Source organism: Tursiops truncatus, chromosome 9 (genome assembly GCF_011762595.2).
Source record: "Tursiops truncatus isolate mTurTru1 chromosome 9, mTurTru1.mat.Y, whole genome shotgun sequence".
Lineage (NCBI taxonomy): Eukaryota > Metazoa > Chordata > Mammalia > Artiodactyla > Delphinidae > Tursiops > Tursiops truncatus.
The window spans coordinates 39,350,043-39,362,209 of NC_047042.1; positions in this window are offsets into that span (position 1 = coordinate 39,350,043).

The following is a 12,167-nucleotide window of genomic DNA, read 5'->3' on the forward strand; positions in this document are numbered from 1 at the left end:
TATAAGGAACTTTTATAAGTCAATAAAGAAAGAAAATTCATTAGATTTTGCCTGTTCAAATCCAAAGGACTTGAACTGGCATTCCATAAAAGGCGATATCCAAATCACAAATAAACATGAAAAGGTGTTCAACTTTGTCATCATGGCAATGCACATTAAAATCACAATTGGAGTATACTTATCTGAAAAATAATAGGCTTTTGGTTTTTTAAAATTTCTCTACTGTTGATTCAATAGGCAGAACTGCTGCTTCTAGAATTAACTGCAGTGCTTTCTAAGGAAATTTTATAAATTTTCAAGGTCAGTTTACATATTATATTTTTCTAAATTCACAGTAATAACTATGTTGTAAGAAAGGATCTCATTTGGGGGTATGAATAATAAATATCAAGGATAACCTTTGTTTACGGCCTTTTCCCCCTGTTTGAATAGCTTATATAGGCATTATATTTAGAACACTTGTTTTCAGCATTAGTGTGTAGTTTCAGGTTCTTGATTTTTGTAGGACATACAAACATTTGCCTTGATGTGTTGTATTCTATTGTTTGAAATAAATAAAACGTAGTGCTCCATGAAAAAAAAACAAAACAAAACCACCACAATTACATCTTCTTTCCACTTTAGATTCCTTTTATTTCTTTTTCTTGTCTGATTGCTGTGACTAGGACTTCCAATACTGTGTTGAATAAAAGTGGCAAGAGTGGGCATCCCTGTCTTGTTTCTGATCTTAGAGGAAATGCTTTCAGCTTTTCACTGTTGAGTATGATGTTAGCTATGGGTCTGTCATGTATGGCCTTTATTATGTTGAGGTATATTCTCCCTATGTCCACCTTCCAGACAGTTTTTTTAAATCATAAGTGTATGTTGAATTTGTCAAAAGCTTTTTCTGCATCTATTGAGATAATCGTATGGTTTTTATTCTTCAGTTGTTAATGTGGTGTATCACACTGACGGATTTGCAGATATTGAAAAATCTTTGCATCCCTGGGATAAATCCCCATAGTGTGTGATCCTTTTAATCTATTGTTGGATTCCATTTGCTAATATTTTGTTGAGGAGTTTTGCATCTATGTTCATCAGTGATATTGATTTTCTGTAATTTTCTTTTATTGTGGTATCTTTGCCTGGTTTTGCTATCAGGGTGATGCTGGCCTCATAGAATGAATTCAGAAGTGTTCCTCCCTCTGCAATTTTTGGGAATAGCTTAAGAAGGACAGGTGTTAAATCTTCTCTAAATGTTTGGTAGAATTCACTTGTGAAAGCATCTGGTCCTGGACTTTTGTTTGTTGGGAGTTTTTAAATTACCGATTCAACTTTATTACTAGTAACTGTCATTGTTTGCAGATGACATGATACTATACATAGGAAATCCTAAAGATGCCACCAGAAAACTATTCGAGCTCATCAACGAATTTGATAAAGTTGCAGGACACAAAATTAATATGCAGAAATCTGTTGCATTTCTATACACTAAGAAACTATCAGAGAGAGAAATTAAGGAAACAATCCCATTTACCATCGCATCAAAAAGAATAAAACACATAGGAAAAAAATCTACCTAAGGAGATAAAAGACCTGTACTCAGAAAACTGTAAGACACTGGTGAAAGAAATTGTAGACACGTACAAGCAGATAGGAAGATATACCATGTTCTTGGACTGGAAGAATTGACCGTAATACCCAAGGCAATCTACAGATTCAATGCAATCCCTATCAAAATACCAATGGCATTTTTCACAGAACTAGAACAAATAATCTTAAAACGTGTGTGGAAACACAAAAGACCTCAAATAGCCAAAAGGATCTTGAGAAAGAGTAGAGCTGGAGGAATCATGCTCCTTGACTTCATACTATACTACAAAGCAGTAGTCATCAAAACAGTATGATATTGGAACACAAACAGACACATAGATCCAATGAACAGAATAGGGAGCCCAGAAATAAATCCAGGTACTTATGGTCAATTAATCTATGACATGACAAAGGAGGCAAGGATATACAATGGAGAAAATTAGTCTCTCCAATAAGCAGTGGTGGGAAAACTGGACAGCTGCCTGTAAAAGAATAAGAACATTCTCTAATACCATACACAAAAATAAACTCCAAGTGGACTAAAGACCTTAGCATAGGACTGGAAGCCATAAACCTCCTAGGAGAAGCATAGGCAGAACACTCTTAGCAGTATTTTTTGGATCTGTCTCCTAAAGCAAAGGAAATAAAAGCAAAAATAAATGGGACTTAATTAAACTTAAAAACTTCTGCACAACAAAGGAAACCACTGACGAAATGAAAAGACAACCAACTGAATGGGAGAAAATGTTTGCAAATGCTAAGACTGATAAGGGATTAATATCCAAAATATATAAACAGCTCATACAACTCAAAATCCAGAAAACAAAAAAATGCCATTTAAAAATGTGCAGAAGACCTGGATAGACATTTTTTCCAAAGAGGACATTCAGATGGCCAACAGGCACATGAAAAGTTGTTCAACATTGTTAATCATCAGGGAAGTGTAAATCAAAACCACAATGAGATTTCACCTCAGCCCTGTCATAATGGCTATCATCAAAAAGAACACAAATAACGGATGTTGGCAAAGATGTGGAAAAAAGGGAACCCTAGTATATTCTTAGTGGGAATGTAAATTTGTGCAGCCACTGTGGAAAACAGTATGGAGTCTTCTCAAAAAACTAAAAATAGAACTACCATATGACCCAGCAATTCCACTTCGGGGTATGTATCTGAAAAAAACAAAACAAAACAAAACAACCCCACTAATTCAAGAATGTACATACTCCTGAATGTTCATAGTAGCATTAATTATAATTGCCAAGATACAGAAGCCACCTAAGTGTCCATCAACAGATGAATGTATAAAGAAGATTTGTGTGTGTATGTACACACACACACACACACACATTGGAATACCATTCAGTCATAAAAAAAGAATGAAATTTTGCCATTTGTAACAACATGGATGGACTGGAGGGTATTACGCTAAGTGAAACAAGTCAGAGAAAGACAAATACTGTATGATATCACTTGTATGTGGAATCTAAAAATACAACAAACTAGTGAATATAACAAAAAAGCAGACTCACAGATAATAGAGATGAAACTAGTGGATACCAGTGGGGAGAGGGAAGGGGGAGGGGCATATAGGGGTAGGGGCCTAAGAGGTACAAACTATTATGTATAAAAAAGCTGCAAGGATATATTGTACAACATGGTGAATACAGCCAATATTCTATAATAACTATAAATAGAATAACCTTTAAAAATTGTGAATCACTATTTCGTATACACCTGTAACTTATATTATGCATCCACTGTACTTCAATTAAAAAAAACACCACAATTAGACACAGATATAAATGTACCAGAATGTATAAAATTAAGAAGCCCGTTATATGGGAAAGGTATCTTAAAAAAAAAAAAAGAATCTATATGTATAACTGATTCACTTTGCTGTACACCTGAAACTAACACAACATTGTAAATCAACTATACTCCAATGAAAATTAAAAAAAAAAAGACACATTTGTTGTGAAAGTGAGATGACACACACAAAGGTGTATCAAAAGCTGTAGGTCACTACACAAATATAAGCCATTGTTTCGATTAATCCTTAAGCAGTATGGGAAAGGAAAAATTACTGCAAAATAAGGGTATTTTCCTGATAGGTGATGCAAAGACATAAATGGCATTATTATCATGGGTATAATGGTGTATTTGTTTAAATCGGAGATGTAGTTTCATAGGGTAACCACTCTTTGAACTAATCAAATGAGGAGAAAGACACTATTGGCTCTGTGCTAGGCAGCTCAGGAAAGCAGGATGGCGGAGGTCTATGCCAATAAAAATTATTAAAATATTTTAAAAAAGAAGAAGCCAGGAAGACACCAACAGTAGTTGGTGAAGGTATGGAGAAATTAAGACTCTTCATACATTGCTAAATGGAGTTTAAATTGGCGCAGCCACTTAAAAACTGTTTGATAGTATTTGTAAAGCCAAGCATACACCAACCCTCTTACCTCGGTTTTGATCCTAGGTATATAACCAACAGAACAGCATTACTTGCTATAGCCAAAAGCTGAAAACAATTAACATGTTCATCAGCAGTAGAATGAATAAATTGTGGTAGATGTCTGTGATGGAATACATAGTATATTTACATCAAATAGGACTCAGAGAGGTAATGTTTAGTGGAAAAAACCAGAGACAAAAGAGTGCCTATTATATAAATTTATTTGTGTAAAGTAAAAAAAAAATAGGCAAATTAATTAATGGTGTTAAAAGTCAAGATACTGATTACCATTTCTGGGGTGGTGATGACTGGCAGGGGACATGAGGAGTCTTCTTGGGTGCTGGTAATATTATATTTCTTGATATAGGTTCTGTGTTTTCAGATGTGTTTGCTTGGTAAAAATTCACTGAGATAAGCAATTATAATATGTGTACTTTGCTGTGTATCTATTATTCTTCAATAGTAGAAAGTACTTTAAAAGTTTTGTTCTTAAGTAAATTCATCCAAGAAAGGTATCACCACAATATGCTACATGCATCAGGTGTGAGTAATAGTAACATAGGCATAATAAAAGGAACTTCCAATATTTATTTAAGCAAAAGTTCGAAGTCTGCTAAGAGTAAAGCAAGGTAGGGAAGTATGTAGTGTATGTTTGTGTGTGTGTGTTGGGGAGGTGCTCATATAGCACAGTGGTCTTCATGCTGTGATACTCACACCCTGGTGGTATAGGAACACCCAGTGACCTTTATGTGACACCCCAGGGAACCCTAAAAATAGCTGAGATCTTAGAGTAAGTGGAATTCTTCTGTTATGCACTTGGAAGCATGATCTCTTATAGGATACCTGGTCTGGAAAGGCCTAGAAAACTCTGAGTTATATTTGATTATATATCAGTCAAGTAGGTAGTCTTTTTTTTTTAACATCTTTATTGGAGTATAATTGCTTTACAATGGTGTGTTAGTTTCTGCTTTATAACAAAGTGAATCAGTTATACATATTCATATGTTCCCATATCTCTTGCGTCTCCCTTCCTCCCACCCTCCCTATCCCACACCTCTAGGTGGTCACAAAGCACCGAGCTGATCTCCCTGTGCCATGCAGCTGCTTTCCACTAGCTATCTATTTTACGTTTGGTAGTGTATATATGTCCATGCCACTCTCTCACTTTGTCACAGCTTACCCTTCCCCCTCCGCATATCCTCAAGTCCATTCTCTAGTAGGTCTGTGTCTTTATCCCCGTCTTACCCATAGGTTCTTCATGACTTTTTTTTTTTCTTAGATTCCATATATATGTGTTGGCATACGGTATTTGTTTTTCTCTTTCTGACTTACTTCACTCTGTATGACAGACTCTAGGTCCATCCACCTCACTATAAATAACTCAATTTCGTTTCTTTTTATGGCTGAGTAATATTCCATTGTATATATGTGCCACATCTTCTTTATCCATTCATCCGATGATGGACACTTAGGTTGCTTCCATGTCCTGGCTATTGTAAATAGAGCTGCAATGAACATTCTGGTACCTGACTCTTTTTGAATTATGGTTTTCTCAGGGTATATGCCCAGTAGTGGGATTGCTGGGTTGTATGGTAGTTCTATTTGTAGTTTTTTAAGGAACCTCCATACTGTTTTCCATAGCGGCTGTATCAATTTACGTTCCCACCAGCAGTGCAAGAGTGTTCCCTTTTCTCCACACCCTCTCCAGCATTTATTGTTTATAGATTTTTTGATGATGGCCATTCATTGTTTATAGATTTTTTGATGATGGCCATTCTGACCAGTGTGAGATGATATCTCATTGTAGTTTTGATTTGCATTTCTCTAATGATTAATGATGTTGAGCATTCTTTCATGTGTTTGTTGGCAATCTGTATATATTCTTTGGAGAAATGTCTATTTCGGTCTTCTGTCCATTTTTGGATTGGGTTGTTATTTTGTTATTGAGACTATACTACAAAGCTACAGTAATCAAGACAGTATGGTACTGGCACAAGAACAGAAATATAGATCAGTGGAACAGGATAGAAAGCCCAGAGATAAACCCACGCACATAAGGTCACCTTATCTTTGATAAAGGAGGCAAGAATATACAGTGGAGAAAAGACAGCCTCTTCAATAAGTGGTACCGGGAAAACTGGACGGGTACATGTAAAAGTATGAGATTAGAACACTCCCTAACACCATACACAAAAATAAGCTCAAAATGGATTAAAGATCTAAATGTAAGGCCAGACACTATCAAACTCTTAGAGGAAAACAAAGGCAGAACACTCTATGACATAAATCACAACAAGATTCTTTTTGACCCACCTCCTAGAGAAATGGAAATAAAAACAAAAATAAACAAATGGGACCTAATGAAACTTTAAAGCTTTTGCACAGCAAAGGAAACCATAAACAAGACCAAAAGACAACCCTCAGAATGGGAGAAAATATTTGCAAATGAAGCAACTGACAAAGGATTAATCTCCAAATTTACAAGCAGCTCATGCAGCTCAATAAGTAGGTACTCTTGTTTTGAAACTCCTAACCAAATTTAAAGAGTGAAATAATGCCATTTGCAGCAACATGGATGGACCGAGAGATTATCATATTAATAAGTGCAGTCAGTCAAAGAAAGACAAATATCATATGATATTGCTTATATGTGGAATCTAAAAAAATGATACAAATGAACTTACTTACAAAACAGAAATAAACTCACAGACATAGAAAACAAACATGGTTACCAAAGGGGAAAGCAGGGAGTGGAGGGGAGAGATAAATTATGAGTTTGGGATTAACATATACAAACTATTATATCTAAAATAGGTAAACAAAAGGACCCACCCACTGTATAACACAGGGAACTATACTCAATATCTTGTAATAATCTATAATGAAAAAGAATCTTTTTCAGATATATGTATATATATATATGTAATCGAATCACTTTGCTGTACAACTGAAACTAACACAACATTGTAAATTATACTTCAATAAAAAGGATAGTGTTGAACATATTCTACAGGTTTTACACTTATTTATATAGTGATAGAATGTAAGAATAGAAGGAAATACTGTTTGTTGGAAATAGCATTGGATTGAATTGGCTTCTAGCTCTAGTTCTGTTAGAGGTGAGTACAACTTATCTATATGTCAAATGAATAATTTCCAGTGAGATAATCTGTGGGTCCATTCCAGGGCTCACGTGCTGAGAGAGATATACAGAGAACCACCCTTTAACAAGGGCAGTGAGTTTAAACACAGGTTTATATTTAAGTATTCACTGTGGAAGATAATACCAAAATAATTAATACTCATTAGACTGATTATAATGTGATAATTATATAGGAAAAACTCTTTAGCTGACATGTGATGTTACTTTCAGGTAACTTAATTGATTCATAATTCTGATTTGATTGTTTTAAAGCTAAACTAAAGATAATATAATAGAACTGTTCTGTATATTTAGATGCAATCTGTTCCTGGTTATGTTGCCTTAAAATAGAATACCATAGGGTGAAATTCTAACTTTGCATGCACACTTACAATGTTCAGAAGGGGTAAAACAGAAGGAATAGTGAGTCATATCAGGAAATTAAGCATTATCTATGCTATTTGTTTAATCTTGCTTTGTTCAGAAATGTTTTAAAGTGTTTATTAGGAAAAGGTACATATAGTAAATGGATTAAATGTATCATTTATATATTTTTATTAAGAATTTATCATACATTTTAAAATTAAATTGGGAGTTCTTTTTTATAAACACTAGATTGACAAATTATCAGAAGGCCTTAGAGCTTGATGTCAATAAGTATTAGCATATTTGGGAGTAAATATTTATACTCAGGCAGAATACTGGGCTGAATAGAATTTTTCCTTTTTGATTTATAATTGCTAATCCTATGTTCTTCTACAACTTCTTTTGCATTTTGATAGTCATACTTTTGCGTAATACCGTTGTTGACACATATATGAGATAACACTACTTATTAAATGTGAGGCTTCCAGGACATGGGAGGTTGGGCGGGTTGAGGCCTTGCTGTTTGTACAGTGTTGTCCGTGGTATTTCTCCTCAGTCTCTGAAATACACTGTAGCTTGCTTTAACTAGGGAGGCATTTCCTATACTATTATGTTCTTGATCATGATTTTATTTAAAACACTTCAAATATACACTGCACCACTCTTAACCCATGCATTTCTGGCGATGCTGCCTCTCCCTGGCATGTGGGGCATGTGTCCAAGGCCTCTGCCAGTCGACCTGACTACACTGTCCTGGCCCCAAGAGATCAAAGCTAGAGGCAAGGTCAAGGCTAGAGTAAGCCTGAATCGCAGCTAATCCTAGGACTTTCGAGTATTACCAAAAAAGCATTTTTTCTTTCATGGTGGAGTTGGATCTGGGAAGTTGTGAAGGGCTATTGCAGGCATTAGACCATGGAAGATCGAGGAAAGGCAGAATCAAGACTCTAATAGAAACAGAGCGTGGTGACAGCTTTGCAAGTCCTCCTTAAGCTATACATGAAACCAGGCCTATTTTGGATTTTTCAGCTATATGAGCAAATTAATACCTATTTTCTTTAAGCATTCTAGGTAGGGTTTTCTTCTATATTCAGCAGAAAATGTCTGATTTTAACAGAACATTTTTTCCTTCTCCACATTAACTTATTAATAATTACTTATTGAATGTTTGCTTTGTTAAAGGGACTATTTTACTTTCCTGGATTATTGAGTGGACAAAACAGAATCCCATGCCTTTGGGAACTGTATAGTATACTGGGGTAGGCAGGCAATAAACAACACACATGATACAAAGTCAATCTTATAATACAGTAACAAGTAATAAGCGTCAGGGCAAACAGGCTAAGAAAATGAAGATTAGGAATGCCAGATGACAGTGGAGGGTGGCAAGTCATCAAGCTACAGTTTTATAGGATGGTCAAGAGAATTTTTTTTATTATTTGAACATCTTTTTTAAATAACTTCTAGAAATATTTTTCCTCACATTTTATTCCTAAAATCTTTCCGCAAACACCTTCTAGATTTGTCATGGCCATCTCTTTCTGTTAATTCTACTTTTGGCCTTCTAGGAAGGTTACCTGGGACAAGCCAGCTTCTTACAGTTCTCAGGAGGAGGTACGAGTCTTTGTTAGAGAAGTTCATTGAGAGACATCTCTGTCTTCAAGGAGGACATCATATATTTGCAGTTTTCTACCCGATCAGGCTGTTGGGCCTGCCACAGCCGCTGTTCTAGGCATCTAGGTCATGACCTCATAGCATCTTGCCTCTAGGCTCAGTGCTTTTCTCTTGCATCAAACTGCAGGCTTCAGGTAGGTTAGTAATGTTACTGGCTCAGGGCCACTTGCTGGCTCACTCAGCATCTTTATGACTCACAGTAAAGAAGATAGCACCTCTGCTTTCAGGGGATGTTGTCTCCATAGCCCAAAGGGGCCAGGTAACACAGTGGTGAAGGGTGGGGAGAGTTAACAGCCCTGTGATGATTTTGACCAATGAAAGACCAGTATGGAAATGTGCCTGGAATCAATACTCCCAACTCCCTTCCCTAACAGAACATTCTGAGAAACAGCCTTTCCGTACCACTTCACCACAGACATCAGTGTGATGCAGCAACCCACTCTGGAAACTTTGGTCAGCTCCGTAAGACTTCATTTTGGTTTTGCTTTACCTCGTTGCCCTTTTCATCCTTGTGTCCCTGAGATTACAACTTCCCAATAAGATATCAGCATGTGAATTTTGTCTCAGGCTCAGTTTTTGAGGGGAACCTGAGCTAAGACACTAATTGCATATATCGTGAAGACAAGAACAGTCATACCCAAAATGTATTTCTGTAACATATTTTGCAGTTTCAAGCACTTTCACATCTGTAAAAAAATAACTGAGAGGTATGGTTTCCTTAAGTACAAAATATTTTTCTCAAGTGTCCCTCTTCACAAAGAACGTAAAGAAACAGAAACCTCATTTCAATAGCATTATTCTTTTCCCCATACTTTTTTTTTTAAACATTTTTAGTGGAGTATAATTGCTTTACAATGGTGTGTTAGTTTCTGCTTTATGACAAAGTGAATCAGTTATACGTAATACATATATCCCCATATCTCTTCCCTCTTGCGTCTCCCTCCCTCCCACCCTCCCTATCCTACCCTTCTAGTGAGTCACAAAGCACCAAGCTGATCTCCCTGTGCTATGCGGCTGCTTCCCACTAGCTATCTATTTTACATTTGGTAGTGCATATATGTCCATGCCACTGTCTCACTTTGTCCCAGCTTCCCCGTCCCCCTCCCCGTGTCCTCAAGTCCATTCTCTAGTAGGTCTGTGTCTTTATTCCCGTCTTGCCCCTAGGTTCTTCATGACCTTTTTTTTTTTTTTAGATTCCTTATATATCTGTTAGCATATGGTATTTGTCTTTCTCTTTCTGACTTACTTCACTCTGTATGACAGACTCTAGGTCCGTCCACCTCACTACAAATAACTCAATTTCGTTTCTTTTTATGGCTGAGTAATATTCCATTGTATATATGTTTCACCATACTTTGAACATTCATTTCAATATTCCAAAAGTTAAAAAAAAAAATTCCAAAAGTAAGAGCTGAAGGTAGGTATTGGAAATGAAGTTTAGCCTGGAGATACTGATACTAATGTAGAAAGGTCAAGGCATTTTAGAAATCACATCCACTCTTGCATATGCAGCTATGCAGAGAAACCAAGAAACGTTCAGAGATGAGAGTTCCAGGTTGCTAAAGTTAGTAAATGGTAGATGATGAGTTGTAAAAACAATAAGGGCCCAAAAGTAAGGGGAAAAAATAAGCCAAAAAACTACTTCAGTGTCATGGGACTTAAGATCCTTAAGGATGTACATGGAATTGTCTCTTGGGCAAGAAAGTGGGAGTGTGGTACAAGCAAGTATAGGAAACTGGGTTTGCTGCTTTTATGAACTAGATTAGACCCTTCAGAGATGACAGTTATATCTATAACCAAGAAACATCCTTCCTTACTATTTATAAGCAAGTTATTAATTCTCAAAAATTCTCCAGTGTGTAATGTATCTACAATTCACAGGTCTAGATTCTTTTTATTCCTGCAGTTGAAGTGTTTTTTTAAAAATCTCAAGTTATTTTCAGCACTCTCCTTTTTCTCCCCTAACTTTCCCCTGCCTACTGTGCCTTCATTTCCTGTACTTTAAAAATTACTATTCTTCAGGAAATGTAGGAGGATGGTGGTGATGGGGCTTCAAATAAGCATACAGTTGCTCCTAGGATTCAGTACAATGTTATGAATGAATGATGGTGTCATCTAAGAATGAATTATCTGGCTGAAGTTTTTGGGTTACCTTGGCTAATGAATTGTTACAGGCTCCCACAAAAAGAGTTCTTAGGGGCTCCATGAGATCTTGAGAAAAATACTTCTGTCCTATATAGCTGCCTAATCAAGCTGACATAATCAGTAGGTTATTACCCAAGGATTAAAACTCAGTCTATAGTTTCCATGAAACACTTTCTTCTTGTCATACAAAAGTTGGCAGTTAACATGGCCATCTGGGGACTTCACTGGTAGTCCAGTGGTAAAGAATCTGCCTTCCAGTGCAGGGGACGTGAGTTTGATCCCTGATCAGGGAACTAAGACCCCACAGGCCACGGGGCAACTAAGCCCACGTGCCACAACTACTGACCCTGCATGCCTCAACTAGAGAAGGCTGCGTGCCGCAAACTACAGAGCCCAGGAGCTCTGGAACCCGCACACCACAACTAGAGAAGAGAAAAACCCGCACGTCACAACGAAAGATCCCGCATGCCTCGATGAAGATCCGGCATGCCGCAACTAAAACCCAATGCAGCCAATAAATAAATAAATTAATTAAAGAAAGAAAAAACATGGCCACCATGTGTGTTTGTTTAGGGATGTTCCAAAGAGGCAGACAGTTAGAATGGGAACTCAAATTGGTTTTATTAAATGTAGGAATTATTAACATTTTGGGTTTAATATTTCAAGTTGAACTTGAGTGAGTCTTTTTGTTACTCTGGGCTCAGAATAATGACTTTCTATTTTTCAAGAGCAAAATTTTAATAGCGTATTAAAAAACAATTTCCAAAGTCGATTTCAAAATTTGAGTTAGAGCCTTAAGTAGCACTTTTAGAA